Source organism: Ailuropoda melanoleuca, chromosome 11, assembly GCF_002007445.2.
Source record: "Ailuropoda melanoleuca isolate Jingjing chromosome 11, ASM200744v2, whole genome shotgun sequence".
Classification (NCBI taxonomy): Eukaryota; Metazoa; Chordata; class Mammalia; order Carnivora; family Ursidae; genus Ailuropoda; species Ailuropoda melanoleuca.
This window is the reverse complement of record NC_048228.1, coordinates 61812604-61829684: the sequence shown is the minus strand read 5'-3', so window position 1 is coordinate 61829684 and position 17081 is coordinate 61812604.

The window sequence follows — 17081 nt, the reverse complement described above, 5'->3', positions numbered from 1 at the left end:
AAAAGTGATCAAAGAATTTTTTTAAAATGGAAAAAGAATCAAGGAAATTTAAATTAAAATATAAAGGAGACAGTAGACAGGGGAGGTTAAGAACAGGAAAGAGAAGATAACTGAACATATTATTTTCCCTAAGGGAATGACATTTGGGCACAGCTGGAGGGATTGTGTACTTCATTATAAAAAGGCGAAGGTAACCAAGAATAGCTGCAAATACAGTTAAAAGGTTAAGGATTGTTCCAATCTGGTAACTTCTAGTTTCTCCGTGAAATAGTAGGAGGGGTCATCTACCTAGCATGAGGAATGAAGAAGGCTTGTGAGAGGGTTAAGAAAAGTAGAGAAGCTTTGAAATCAGTTTTGTAGAGGACCAGAGAATGAAAAGACTAGAAAAAGATGACTGCTTTGTCAGGGTTATTGAGTGTCCAGCTGAGTTTGGGGAACAAGTACCAATTTTTCCAGGTATGATTTTTCCTGCAATGATAACCTAAGGCCTGAGAAGGTAAGTAATTAGATGAAACAGGGTTGGTATTTTGAAGGTAGGGTGGAAAAAATGACAAAGATAAGTAAGTGAAGATAAGAAGAGGGATAATATGTAGAAGGCACAGGCCAATGCTGTAAGTTCAAAATTAGTTGTGGTATGAGAAAAAATTAAGCAGGTTAAAATGTTGAGTATGTCGTCAGAAACTGTGATATCTGTATTAATGTTGGAACCTTCAGAGCTGTCTGACTAGGACACAAGAGTTTTGGGTATTTTCATTGAGAGAGGTTGTCTAAATACCTAAGCCAGAGCCTCTTGTCATTATTCTTATATTTCTAATTGGATTTTCCCTTAATAGTAAAATAAGAGCCAAATAATTCCCTTTAGAAACTGTGATTCATTATATGCTAGTCTGCCCATCCCAGAATTTTTTTAAAAATCCAATATTTGGCATAGTCTTTTTAATTCTTAGATGGTCTTAAATCTTATATAACCTCTTTTTTTATTTTTGACCCAAACTTTTCCCAAATGATGTCAGGACTTATAATAATATATCGCCAATGTTTTCCAATGTCTGGATTTAGTAAAAAAACATAACTGAACATCCAAATGGGCCAGTAATGAATAAGAAGGTTCTATATTTTCTTTTTTAATTTAAAAGTGTTTCTTTACTAAATTAGGTTTTATGGTATGCTCTGGTGTTGTAACATATAGATATGGCAAAATATATATTCAGAGACTTAAATTTTAGTAGAGCCATAGGTTATAGAAAATTTGATGTAGGGGGACCTTAATGTATTGTATTATTTTTTTCTGCTTTAGAAGAAACAAATTGCATATTCTTAGGTGTTGGGAGACTGCCTATTGAGTTCTTTTGTAGCAACTATGATGTCTACGTATATGTGTGTATATATGTGTATGTGTATATGTATGTGTACATATATGTTATTCTTTTTTTTTTAAAGATTTTATTTATTTATTTGACAGAGATAGAGACAGCCAGCAAGAGAGGGAACACAAGCAGGGGGAGTGGGAGAGGAAGAAGCAGGCTCATAGCAGAGGAGCCTGATGTGGGGCTCGATACCATAACGCTGGGATCACGCCCTGAGCCGAAGGCAGACGCTTAACCACTGTGCCACCCAGGCACCCCTGTTAAATTATTCTTGATATATACATGTATATACATGCACATATATGCACACATATTCACATATAATTTAAATTATAATTTTGAGTTCTACTGCTAGCAAGTTGATAAAAAACTTAAACTCTGTTCTTCACAAAATTTGCTTAGCTCTCCCTGGGGTGGTGTCACAGTTTCAGGAGTGATGTAAGTAGGAGCTAAGTGGTCTATAGTCATATTGCTATATCTTGAAATTCCAGTTTTCTTCGTTCCCTTCTTCATGGCTTCTTCCACTTTTTCTGTTAGGATTGAGGTGCCTCTTTTTGGCAGAGCTGCTTGTCTTCCCTGGTGACTTGGTGGAGCATGGTGGCTATTTGTTTGATGTCTTACTGCACCACTCTTAAAGAGCTGAAGAATGAATAAAAGAAAAAGTGGCTACACTATTTTTGAGTCCTGGAGAAGAGAACAACCATACTCGAATTTACAATCACTCCTGAAGGAAAAGAAACTTCTCAAAAGGGAGAAGGCTGTGGAGTGCTAAGTTGGATGGTGCACTAACCACTATGCCTATAGACACCAGGTTTTGACCAATTTGGAAGGCAGTGGCTGGAAGGGAGTATTTTCTCTTAGTAGAACTAGTTTCCTCTAAATTTACCATGTGGACAATAAATAGCATCAACAGCAACAAGGAGGGATTGATGAAAAGCTACAACTGACATTTATTTTCTGGACTATGAAAACCACAGAGTTCTGGATCACTGGGAAGGGAAAAACTTAATAATGACTTTAGTAAGTCGAGGACTGGTACATAGATATTGTTTGTTTTGGCAAAAGAAAATGTCGGGGGACCTGCGCATTGAGTGCTATGAAGCTATTCTCGTTTGTTAACACATATTTAGTAAGTTACCTCATTCTAGGCAATGTTCTAGGTATTGTGGATTGAATGTTGAAGACGACAAAGTTTCTCTTCCCATAAAATCTGCACTGTGGTGAGACAGCCAGACTGTTACCAAATAAACAAATGGATGTATAACATTATGTTAACAATAATTTGTTATGAGGAAAAAAAGTAAGAGTTTATAGTGTATTGAGGGTAGTGACTATTTTACATAGGTAAACTAGGTTGTAAAATATGTTAAAAAAATACACATTTTTACTTATTTTACAACCTATTTAAAATATATTTTATATGCATATACATATATATGTAGCATTTTTAAATTGAGGTTAAATTGCATAAAGTAAAATTTATGTTTTGAGTTTTACAAATGTTTATTCTGCATACCTAAGATCCCAACAAAGATGTTAAGTATTATAATCACCTTAAAACATTCCCACCTGTGTCTTTGCAGTCAATCTTTACCCGCCAAGGCAAAGATGATCTGATTTTCATCACCATAGGTTTAGTTTTGCCTCTGCTTGGATTTCATATAAATGAAGTCATACTCTTTTATTTCTGCTTCTCTTGATCCATATAATGTTATTGAGATTAATGCAAATTGAAGGTATTAATATTTCATTCTTTTTTATTATTGAATAGTCATCCATTGGTGAATATTTCAAAACTTGTTTATTCATTTCTGTTTTGATGGGAATTTGGGTTGTTTCCAGTTTGGGACTCTCATGAATTAAACTGCTCTAGCATTCTTATATAATCCTTTTTGCAGAGATATATTTTCCATTGTTTTGGGTAAATACTTAGAATTTGAATTACTGGTCATCTATTAAGTGTATGTTTAAGTTTATAAGAAACTATCAATCTGTTTTCCAAAGTAGTCTTACCATTTTACACTCCCAGTAGCAGTAGCAATATATGAGAATTCTGGTTTCTCCAAATCCTCCCCAATATTCCTTGTTACTATTCTTTTTAATTTTAACCATTCTATGGGTATAAACTAATGCTTCATCATGGCTTCAATTTTCATTTCCCTGAAACTAATGATTTTGGACATTTTCATATAATTATTAATACAAACATATTTTTCTTTCATGGAGTACCTGGTCAGGTGCTTTGTCAGTATTTTTAGGCTTTTAGGGTTGTTTTATTGTTATTAGTTACTTCTGGATGTTCTTTTACATTCTTGGTTTAAATCCTTTGTCAGATATATGTATTTTCAGCTATATACATCGAGTATGTACATATTATATGCTATCAATAATTTTCCCCATTTTGGAGGCTTTCCTTTTCATTCTTTTTTATTTTCTCCTTGCTTTTCTGTGTCATTGATTTCTGCTCTTAATCTTTATTAGTCCATGATCTACTTAGTTTTTGTTTAATTTTCTCCTATTATTCTAGATTTTTAAGTTGGAAGCTTAAGATATTGGTTTTATGCCTTATTTTCTCAATAGATGCATTTTAAAGCAAATTTCAAGGTAAATCTACATTTGGTACTTCTTTAACTGCATCTTTGAAATGCTGTGTTTTCGTTATCATTCACTTTGAAAAATTTTGCTCATGAATTCTTTGACCCATGGATCATTTGCAGTGGTTGTTTATCTTCAAAATATGGAAATTTAAAAACTGTATCTGATTGCTATTGATTTTGAATATATTTTACTTATGGTCACAAAGCATACTGTGTACGTTTTTAGTTTTTTTAAACTATTGAGACCTACTTTATAGCTCAGTATATTGTTTGTCTTGGTGAAGGTAAAAACTGTGAATGTGTACTTCATAATTATAGGGTATGGTAGTCTGTAAATATCAATTAATTCATTTTCATTGACAATTCAAATCTTCTGTATTCTTACTGAATTTGTTTAGTCTGTGGCTCTACCAGTTATTAGGAAATTATGTTAATGCCTCCAGTTAGGATTTTAGATTCCTTTATTTTCCTCTGGTTCTGTCAGCTTTTCCTTCAAGTGTTTTTAAGTTCTACTATTTAGGCCCATACACTAAAAAGATTGTTATGTTTTTCTGATGTTTCCTTTTATAACTTACTTATCTCTGAAAATGTTCCTTTGTTTTAAAGTATACTTTGGTATTAATTTAGCTAAACAAACTGTTTAGATGGTATTTTTCCCATACTTTTTTCCCCCATATTTCTTTATCTCATATTTTGAATGAACTTATTGATAACAGAATGCAGTTGGGTCTTGTGTGTGTGTGTTTTTCCCCCTCTAAATGCAGTTCTTTTTATGATTGTGTTTAGATAAATCATCTTGGTATTTATTTTCTATTTGTTCTATCTTTTTAAATTTTTATTGTTTTTCCTCCCTTCCTTTCGGTGTTCATTATTTTGAGTTAACAACAGAAATATTCCTTACCATGTGGCCACAATAGGCAATTCACAATGTAGCTATTGCTTTTCTTTCTACCTGGAAGGATTGTCTGACTGTTTCCTCAGTGACCAGCTAGAGAAAACGAAAACTCACTTAATCAGGTCAGATTCATCCTGGATAATCTCTGGGATTATACAAATCACTTGGATACAAAGTCAAACGTATAATATAACCTAATCACGGGAGTAAAATCCATCATATTCACAGTCCTGGTATTTTATAAAGGCATGTATATCAGGGGAAAGGGGTCTTGGGCCATTTTAAATTCTGTCCACCACACCCTTCATGTATCTACCTTTCCTCTGATACCCTATCCTGCAAATCCCAGCTTGTTCTGCTGTCACAACTTCTTATCTCAGTGAGAATCTGCTTGGACTCCATCTCTGGGCACTGTGGTGTGGGAAGTGCCCTCAAGCAGAAATCTGATGTGAATGTAGGGCTTACCTCATATGTTTTTCTTCACTTAAAGGTCTCAGTACAATATTGTCTTTTACCCAATGCTTGAAAACAGTTGACTCATGAACTTTGTTCAGCTTTTTAGTTCTTTACCTCAAGAGGGCGGGTCTAATTCCAGTTATTTCATTATAATTTGAAGAACAACGGGAAATTTTTTTTAATGAGATGAGCCACGCAAATATCTGAGAAAATCATACCAAGGATAGGTAACACAAGTGCATCCTTGTTGCATGTTATCAAATACGTGATCCAAACTGGATTAAACACACAGGCGCTCACGCACACATACACAAAGATGCTTATAGAACATACGATATTCCTTTGGTAATGTAATTTTAGTAAGGAGGATGATTCACTTAAAAAGGTTTATCTTCTTTATATAATCTTAGTGGGTTTCAACAACAAGAGATATTTCTGTACTTACAGACTGCCAGATAGAACATAAATACCCCTCTTTTTGTTATTTGTATGCACTGCCAAGGTAATCCATGTAGTCCTACAGCTCAGCTTTGCTCAAATATATATCATGTTCAAATAGGTTTCTTCAGACTTGATTTTCCCCCCCCAGTTTTTGGGCTAATATATCTGATCCTTTACTTAACATATTATTGTTCTTGACTGAGAGGTAAATAAAAATTAACACATTCAAAATCAACTCTTGATAATCTTCCACTTCCCACCCAAAAAAAGAACTTATTTTCCCCAAGTCAGTCCTATTTTAGTAAATGACAATCTGTTCTGTTGCTTGGGCTAAACTCATGGAGAAATTCTTGACTTCTTTCTTGAACAACCACATCACACTGATAAACAAATCTTGCTACCTTTGCTTTCAATCTTGAATCCCATCAAACAGTGAGAGTTGATGGCTCTACTTCAAAATATATTCCAAATTTTACCACTTCTGATTCTCTCCAGTGCTACCACTCTGGAGAGAAATCAACAAAAATCTCTTACCTTGACCATAGCAATAAACTCTAAACAAGTCTGCAGTTTATATTCTAGTCCCCAGCCCTAGTCGTCTCTTCTCATAACACTCAGATGGTTCCTTAAAATATGAACCGTAATGCCCCCACTCAAAATTTCCTCCTGTATTTCCCCATGCCTAGGAGAAAACCCCACAAATCCTTAGTAAGATTTACAATAACCTGTGTGATTATCTTTTATCTCTTTTTCTAGCTATCATCTACCACCCTCCCTCCTTGCTCCTTTATAGCACATTGATGTCCTTACTGCTCAGTTAACAAATTAAACCTGCTCCCATCATAAGGTTCTCTTTCTCAGATCACTAAGGTTTCTGCTCCACAAATAAGCTTACCATGACCATCCTATCTAAAATAGCAGTTGTAGGGCTCAGTTGGTTAAGTGTCTGCCTTTAGCTCAGGTCATGATCCCAAGGTTCTAGGATTAAGTCCCACATTGGGCTCCCTGATCAAGCAGGGAGTCTGCTTTTCCCTCTCCCTCTCCCTCTCCCTCTGTGCAGCTTTCTCTCTCTCTCTCACTGTCTCTCTGATCAATCAATCAATCTAAAAAAAATTAAGTGGCAGTCATTTCACTCTGCTTTATTTTTTTCCTAACATTCATAATCTTTGGCATCATATTATACCTCAATTGGTTACTTGTTTATTGTATTCCTTCCTCACTACTATGTTAAGGTCAGTGAAGCCAGGCGCCTTGTCTGTCTTGCTTGATGTTAACATCCCCAGCAAATTTAACACTGTCTTGTTGATAGTAGGCAGTCAATAAATAAATGCATGAATAACTAAATGTTTTGTTACTATGGAAACCTTATTTTCTCAATTCTGTGACTACTGAGACTTAGATAATTTACTCTCTGATAAATTGACATTACTTCATAGATCAAAGAGCAAGTAATCAATACCATATTTTTTTAAAAAATCAAGACTAACTCTTAAATAAAAGAACTTTTAACAACGAATTTGTAGACGTTGCATTTTTTTCCCTCTTCACTGCAGATATGCAAGGTATCTCTTGGAAAGAGCACATATAAGCTGTTATATTTTGTTTAACAAAATACCTACAGACTATTAATGCCATATGTTTCGTGAGAATGGTGGTGCCAGGATTTTTAAGGCCTGTATAAATAATTTTCTAGAGGGTTTTCCAACAACTATTCCCTATGAAGGAATGGCTGCGATCCAATATGTTTTGTCATTTTTTTCTTTATTAACAAACTTACAAAATTATTACCATCAGACACAGATATGTACATCTGGTATGTTCTTTGAATAACAAAATGTTGATTCCCATGATAGTTCATGAGATGCAAGACAGAGTTGGAGTCAGTATATTTTAAATTATCTCTTAGAAGGAGCTTCCTTTTTATAAGTTCAAATCTTAGGTGGTAAGGTGAGTACAATTTAAATTCTTTATTATTCTTTCCTTTTTTGGCATTATTGCATTTCTCTCTTTTCCCAGGTGAAACACTTCACTAAGTTTATTGCATTTGCTAATTAGATTAGCAATTACCAATTAGATTAAATTTCAAAGTACCACTCAAATTTTAAATATCTTAATTTGTTACATTATCACTAATTAGAATACCAGTTTTTACTGAATGGATTACATGTGAATTAAAACAATTCAGGCCATTTTTAAAGCCTACATGTATTTTACTAATTAGCATAGTAATTATTAGCTTACATTTAAATTTAATATGTCAAGTTAGTAAAGAGTCATGTGACAATTCAATTCTGTGTGAAATGTAGGGAAAAATATTAAACAGGAGTTAATTTAATTAAAAATTCTCAAATTTTATCCACATTTGAGATGAATAATGCTTTTGAAGACATATAAGTATGCTTTTGAAGACAGATATAAGTCCTCTAATAAGAGCAAGCAAAACTTAAAATATACTAAAAATACTAAAAGGGGGCGCCTGGGTGGCACAGCGGTTAAGCGTCTGCCTTCGGCTCAGGGCGTGATCCCAGCGATCTGGGATCGAGCCCCACATCAGGCTCTTCTGCTATGAGCCTGCTTCTTCCTCTCCCGCTCCCCCTGCTTGTGTTCCTTCTCTCGCTGGCTGTCTCTCTCTCCGTCGAATAAATAAATAAAAAATCTTTAAAAAAAAATAATAAAATAAAAATACTAAAAGAACACCTTTTAGGAACGTAGTTCTTTCGCCTGGCGATTACTGATTGACATACCTTTTGGTATGATCTTAGCTGAGGATGCATTGGCTGGGCCAGGGGAGTGTAAATGAAATTACAATTTTTAAAATCCTCACTGGGTTTTGACATCTGGACTTTGGAAATTGCTCAAAAAATCTATTTCTTTTTGACTTTTTGTAATACTTACAAGTATTTTGTAAACAGTTCTACTACTAGATGTTTTCTTACTATCCTATTAGAGATATATCAAAAAAACCATAACATCTTAACAGCATGATAAATAACATTTATAATGAAGACAATATCCTATAAAATCACTATCAAATGCTTAATTGCATTAACACTTTACTACACTTACCACATTAACTATAATAACTAATATTAATATACTTTGGTGATTATTTTAGTCAGGCACGAGAGTTTATGTTGTTTAGCAGAGTTCATTAGTCCTGGGCCAAAGATGAACATGAGTCAAAAGAAATATATCCTTAGTCAATTAGTCAATTATAAACTAGTACAAATCCTGAAATTGCACTCTGCCCCTCATAAGACTGTTATTACTTAACACACTCTAGCTCTTTGCTTGTAGTTATGGTCATAATATGGTAAAAGATTATGCAAATTAAAAAATTAGCAAATACATGTATTTTAAGATACTGATAATTAAAAAGGAAGTCTTCAGCCAATCTGGATAACAAATGTATAACACTCTGTTCTCTGTATCTCCAATGAGTAATTTGTGTATACCTATTCCTGAGTGATTGATATTTGCATATCTGTCTTTCTGCAAAGGAATCTTTTATGGGATCCGTCTAAGGATCTGGCATGTAAATAGTTAAGCGGTAGGTGTGTCTCTCTCTCTCTCTCTCTGTGTGTCTCTCAATCTACTCTCTCCTTTAGGGGAAACTTTCCCTGGGAAAAGAAGTTGACCAGGTCTTTTTTTTTTTTTTAAGTTGACCCACTCTAATCTTTTGAACACTTTAAGAATGGCAAACGAATGATACTTGCTGGTGGAAGAGTCTATATTTACGGGCTGCTCTTAGCAGGTTGGACCAGGTTGTGTACAATAGGTCATGCTAAAAAAAAATATAGAGCTCTGTATTCATGGGTCCCACTGAATAGAAGGTGCAGATGTTTTATGATCCAGACAGCTCTCTACTGTGTGAAGTATGTAGTTTCATACATTATCCTGGATCTCTGTTATTGGCCTGTGCATTGAGATTATTTATATCATCAAAACTATTAGTAAACCTGTATTATTGGGTCAGAACCCTGAGTGAGTGAGACTTAACAATCTCATCCTTTGTGTTATCATAATGCACATATAATATTTTACATTAACTACACGACAAAGGATTAAAACAAATTACATAGTTGGATGAAAAACACAAAGCCATAACCACTAAAAGTAGCTATTATTTAAACATATGGGAAAATGACAAGATCCTGGTCTTGGCCACATATATTCCTAAAAATTCACCGTATGTTTAAGAATCCAATAGTTAATGTGATCTAAAGAGCCTTTGTCTATTAAGCCTAAATATGAATCAATTATACCTATGGACTATAATAAAAAAAAGGCATTTGGGTCCCCCCCTCCATTTTGTCCGGGACAGAGGGTAAAGGAATAGAAAAGGAAAAACTCAAAATACTAATTTTCACTTACCTATTTCAATACTATTATAACACATCATCCATTTGCTTTAAGTTTTGATCTTTAATTTTACTTTGATTATTTTATTTCGTCCTAGATGTTTCTCCCACTTTAACCATAGACCGTTTTCTCTTAATCATATTGATCTCCTCCATGCTCCTCTCCCTATAACAACCTCTGTTACATTTTTGCATGTATGTTTCTGAATATGTTTATGCATAAATAAACCCATCACATGCATAAACTTTTACATTTTGTTTACTATATTTTAATGGCACAAAAATGTGCCATTCTATTAAGTAAATTTTTTGATGTTTTAACAAATTATATTTACTATCATTAAATTAAGCTTAAAAAAAAAAAAGGAAGAAGCTTAATATTCTGGTGATACCAGTTCCACAATTTTGATTTTGGTGAGAGACCTAAAATCATCAGACTCCTTCCCAGTCTTTCTCCTTCTGTCTTCCTCCTACCCCTGCTCAGTTCTCCCCAAGAGAAGGGCAACAGAGAAAAAAACCTCACCAGATTCCCAGGCACCGTGAGTTAACTTCTACTCCTTTGTGTTCTAAGTCTGCCTGGGTCATCTGTTAAGCCCTCATGGGGAAGTTAGCCTGAGACCAGTTATCCAATGGTTGACTAATTCTGTCTGTTTAATGCTGGCATTCACTGTTGGTTTGAAATATTTCACTCTCAAATTAAGCTGTGTGCCCTGACTTTCCCTGTATTGATGTTAATGATAACATTATTGGAGTCAAATATTAATCTGTTCAGGAATAAGGTGAGGAAGAGGGTGGGAAACCTAACTAATTATTAGGTTCCATTAAAAACCTCAGTAAATCATTATTTAGCCTGACAGAGGACAATTAGGTTGTTTCTAGATTTAGTTATTTACAATAAATTTGTAATAGACATTAGTTGTAGCTGTATTTTCACATATCTGTGTTTTTATTTGTAGGCTAAATTTCTAAAATTGAAATTGCTCAGCCAAATATATTTGCACATTTAAAATTTTTATAGAGGTTACTGGGCGGGTCAGTTGGTTAAGCATCTGCCTTCCGCTCAGGTCATGATCTCAGGGTCCTGGGATCAAGCCCTGCTTCAGGTTCCCTGCTGAGCAGGGAGCCTGCTTCTCCCTCTCCCTCTGCCCCTCCTCCCTGCTCATGCTCTTCTCTATCTCACTCAAATAAATAAATAAAATCTTTTTAAAAAATAAAAATTCTATATATATTTCCAAGGTGCAGTCTAGAATTTTCACTAATCTATATTCACAATAGTAACATAAAAAAAGATTTCTTTACAACGATGTCTGAAAAGTTGATTTTCATTTTGTTTTCATGGGGCTGAGCAAAGAATTATACATTTACTGTCCTCTATCTGTAAATTTCATATTTATGTCCTATATGTTTTTTAAACTAAAAAATTTATTTGTAAAGACTTCTTTTATATTAAATAAGTTTATTCATTATCATATGTATTGCAGAGTATGAGTTGTCATTTATTTTTGACTTATACTTTACAATTCCTGTCTCTAACATATGTTCTTAATTTTTATGTATTTAAATTTCTTACTGTTTTTTATTTATGGTTTCAGGATATCAGGTTTAGGAAGTTTTTTTCACTTCAAAATTACACAATAGCTATCATTTTCTTAACTTCCACAATGTTCTCTTCATTAAACAAGGAAGTAGGTGTGACGTAATGAGCCTAGTTGTTTTCAAGTTTTTTTTCCTGTAAAAGTTGAATACTGTCGGAGGTTGGATCAGAGATAGCAGAGAGTGAAGTAAGTTGAGACATCTTAAGCTCCTAAAAGAGGCTAAAACAAATGCAGAAAAAAGAATGCATAAATAAGAAATTGTGGACAAACATAGGATTCAGAAGTATCTGTGATAGGGAGGAGTTGAGGAGCCTCTCTAAAAAAAGGATAATTGAAAAGAACGGGTGTTTCCTGCTATGTAATGCAGCTATAGAAAGAAAAGGCTGATGATAGGTGGTATTTTCCTTAACGCTGAATGATGGGAAGATCGTATCTATTTTCATTTCAATTTGCTCTGATTTCCAAAACAGTTTTAAACATAATACTCTATTTGTAGCTTACTTACCAATAATTCAGATTTATGCAAGCATAAGGAATAACTTAACATCCCAAATGGACTTACTCCTTGCTAGTAAATTATACAATATGTGTTATTTTTTGAATTTGGAGTATTGAAGTCTAATTTGTAATCTACCATTATAATTTTAAGTTGGATTTAGCTTTAGAGTCAAAATAGATGATCATTTAAAAAAAATTTAAATCGATTTATTTCTGAACATTAATTTTATATCCTTCCACATTACTGAATTGTTTTGTAAGTTCTAGTAATTTGGGGGGGGAGTCTTTTGGGTTTTCCATATAGAGTATTATGTCATCTGCAAAGAGAGACAGTTTGACTTCTTCTTTGCCGATTTGAATACGTTTTATCCCTTTTTGTTGTCTGATTGTTGTTGGAAGGACTTCTAGTACTATGTTGAATAATAATGGCGAGAGTGGGCATCCTTGTCGTGTTCCTGATCTTAAGGGAGAGGTTTTCAGCTTTTCCCCATTGAGAATGATATTTGCCTTAGGCTTTTTATGGTTTTTATGAAATTGAGGAATGTACCCTCTATCCCTGCACTCTGAAGGGTTTTAATCAGGAAAGGATGCTGTATTTTGTCAAATGCTTTTTCTGCATCAATTGAGAGGATCATATGGTTCTTGACTCTTTTCTTGTTGATGTGATCTATCACACTGATCGATTTGCGAATATTGAACCACCCTTGCGTCCCAGGAAGGAATCCCACTTGGTCTTGATGGATAATCCTTTTAATGTACTGTTGGATCCTATTAGCTAGGATCTTGTTGAGAATTTTGGCGTCCATATTCATCAGGGAAATCGGTCTGTAATTCTCCTTTTTGATGGGGTCTTTGCCTGGTTTGGGGATCAAGGTAATACTGGCCTCATAGAATGAGTTTGGTAGCATTTCCTTCTGTTTCTATTTGTCAAGCAGAGAAAGACAATTATCATATGGTTTCACTCATTTATGGAGCATAAGAAATAGCAGGGAGATCGGTAGGAGAAGAAAGGGAAGAATGAAGGGGGGGTAAACAGAAGGGGGAATGAACCACGAGAGACTGTGGACTCTGGGAAACAAACTGAGGGCTTCAGAGGGGAGAGGGGTGGGGGATTGGGATAGGCCGGTGATGGGTATTAAGGAGGGCACATATTGCATGTAGCACTGGGTTTTATACGCAAACAATGAATCATGGAACACTACATCAAAAACTAATGATGTACTGTATGGTGCCTAAAATAACATAAAAAATTATAAAAAATTTAAATCGATTTAATACTTTTTCTGTTTAATGTTGATAATAAATATAGGTATTAAAATTTTATAATTTTAAAATCAAGTATTTTGCATTCATTGGATAAAGATTTAAATGTAAAATATAAAGCATTAAAGATATTCGAGAAAAATTTATATAATTTTGGTGAGCGACATGAAGTAATGTGGAAAACCCAGCAATTTAGGGAAAGTAGACACAATTAACTATATAAGACTAATTTTATTATTTTATTTCATTTTATTTTGGTATGGGAAACAACTCCCATAACATGTTTTATAGCAAGTAATAGAATACATATTTAAAATGTATATAAAAATTAGAATGCTAATATCTCTAGCATAGAGAATATCTCAAAGTGATAAGAAAAAGAATTGTCCCTTCCCAAATTGTCAAAATATATCAGTAATCAATTTATTTTTTTAGATTTTATTTATTTTTGAGAGAGTGAGAATGAGCAGTGGGGAGGGGCAGAGGGTGAGAGAGAGAGAGAGAGTGAGAGGCAGACTCCTTGCTGAGCAGGAAGCCCAACAAAGGTCTGGATCCCAGGACCTGGAGATCATGACCTGAGCTGGAACAGATGCTTAACCGACTGAGCCATCCAGGCACCACAGTAATCAATTTCTTTTTTCTTTCTTCCTTCCTTCCTTTCTTTCTTCCTTCCTTCCTCCCTTCTTCCTTCCTTCCTTCTTTTCTTTCTTTCTTTCTTTCTTTTTCTTTCTTTCAGATTTTATTTATTTGAGAGAGAGAGAGAGATAACGAGAGAGGGAACACAAGCAAGAGGAGTGTGAGAGGGAGAGGCAGGCTTCCCGCTGATCAGTGAGCCCCATGCGGGGCTCGATCCCAGGACCCTGGGATCATGACCTGAGCTGAAGGCAGACGTTTAATGGCTCAGCCACCAGGCACCCCTGCAGTAGTCAATTTAGAGGAAAACCTAAGTCGAAAAAATTATGTCCGGAATCTAAACCGTTTTTGATTAATGTCTGTATCAGTGACATGTATTTTATTTTACACATCATTTTGAAAAATATATATGCATATATATACATGTATATCTTTTCAAAAGATGTATAAGTAGATAGATAGATGTATAGAAATGTATTGCAGCATTGGCTTACTGAAAAGATATTGGTGAAAAAATCAAATAGCTATCAGTATTTACTGAGACAAAAATCATTAGTGCCATGTGAAGATATTGCATAATATTTTGAAGCTATTACAAAAAAAAAAAAAAGAAAGAGGTAGCTCTGTATCTATTGACCTGATATACTGTAAGTAAAAAAAAAATAATTTCATCTTGGTAAAATAGCACCAAGATACCCTGAGTGTGCGTGTGCGCACGCGTGTCTGCGAGTGCACATGACACTACTGTTTATGGAAGAAAACATATCTTTCTATTAATATTTGTTAGAGGACAGATGGAGAGGGGATTTAGGGTTAGAAATTTTATAACACCTATTTACTTTATGCATTGTTAAAATGTTTACCGAGCATGGGGCACCTGGATGGCCCAGTTGGCTGAGCATCTGCCTTCTGCTCAAGTCATAATCCTGGGGTCCTGAGATTGAGCCCCAACGAGGGCTCCCTGCTCAGTGGGGAAGTGTGTTTCTCCCTCTCCCTCTGCTCCTCCCCACTGCTTATGCTCTCTCTCTCTCTGTCTGAAATAAATAAATACAAATCTTAAAAAAAATAAATGTTTACAGAACATAAATTTCTACTATTATAAATATTGAAGAGAAATTTAATATACGATATGTGGAAGTAAAAGACAATTGGAATAAAAGTAAATATTTAAGAAAATAAAAACATGAAGTATTTTTAAAATTATCATTATTATTATTATAAACAATATTTTGGGCCCCTAATTTTTATTTAAAAAATTGTACTTTTATTTTTAAAAAAATTACCCAGAAAATAAGAAGTTAATAAATAATTCCATCATGAATTGCACATTTCCATTGAAAACTTTCAATATAATAATTTAAATGTGTATGCTGCTATTATAAAATATATGACAAAAGTATGTTTAACCTACATGGAATTTTTCTTTTAGTCTATGCTGGAATACATTCATCCTTTTATTAGTTTTCATATTGAACATAAAATGTGTGTATAATTAAAGGGTTAACAATGTGCTGGTTGCTAAATTTGATCCAGATAAATTAGGGAATAACCGTGCATTTGAATAAATTAGTACGTTGAGCTATGTTTTCTTCCAACTAGGATGACTTTAAATGTATCTTACATTTTTCTAGAGTAGAAATAATTCTGTCTGGACATTATTGATTTTCTAATCAAAGAGTATTAAAATATTTTTAAAGCAAATGGAATCCTTCTTTCCCAGGGATAAGTCATAGCCTTACTTCAGGTGGGTCTGAACTTGGTTCAGTTCAGAATCCCACCTAGAGATATTGGGGCTTCCTCCACTACTACTGCCTGCTCCTCTACGCTCACCAGGTGCTAAGATGCTAAATGGGCAGGGGAAATATAGAAAACATAGATTCTTACAACAAAAGTTTATCCCAGTCACATCCAGTCTGAATGACAGACAAAAGCAGATCTGATTTGCTGTTCTCCTGAGCACCTTTCCCCGAAATGCCACATATCAACACTTTTAGAAGAAAATATGTTGACAGGAAACTTATTAAAACTATAAAGGTAGAGAAAGTGTGTAAAAGTAAAACCTGGAGGTTGTCAGAGATTGTGCTCTTTGTTCCTGCTTTTTCCCAACCAATTCATCGCACAAGCCCTTCTGAGACCTGTCGCTTGACTTAGTTCTTCTATTGGTGAGACCTGAGAGTCCTAAATCCATTCATCTCTCCGCAGCCCAAATATCACAAAGGAATTGGGGGCTCCATGGAGCTCAGTTGCAAACAAAGCACAAGAATCAGTTTAATTTTTAGACCCAGCATATAACAGCTTTCTTTAATTTTGGACTTGCAGAAATCTGAAATTGCAAATGTTTTACATGAAGCATCCCCCTTTATTAACTGTTCTTCAGTTCACATTCTCCATCTTATTAGGTTGATGACTGACTTATTCATTCACTGATTTAAAATGTGCTGAATGTATTAGGGTTCTCCAGAGAAAGAGAACCAATGGGATATACACACACACATATAGGGTGGGGAAGTAAGGGAAGGGATTTTAAGGAATCATCTCATTTACTTGTGGGGGCTAGCAAATCTGAAATCTTTACACAGCATCTTGGCAGGCTGGGGACCTAGAGGAGAACTGATATTTCAGCCCAAGTCTGAATCTGGAGGCCAGCTTCCTGTTTGAAGGATCTCAGTTTTTTGTCTTAAGGCCTTCAGCTGATTGGATGAGGTTCACCCACAGGTAATCTGCTTTTCTTAGAGTCTAGTGATTTAAATATTAATCACATCAAAATAAGTTACCTTCACAGCAACATTAAGACTGGCAGTTGACTGGCTAGGCACCATAGCCTAGCCAAGTTGACACATAAATTCAACCATCACACTGAGTTTCAAATACAAAAAACCTAAAAATCTGTTGAGCATATAACCTCATCGGTGGAGAATCAAAAGTTAGGGAAGGGGAGATGAGGGACAGACACAAGGTCAACTAACTAGATTGCA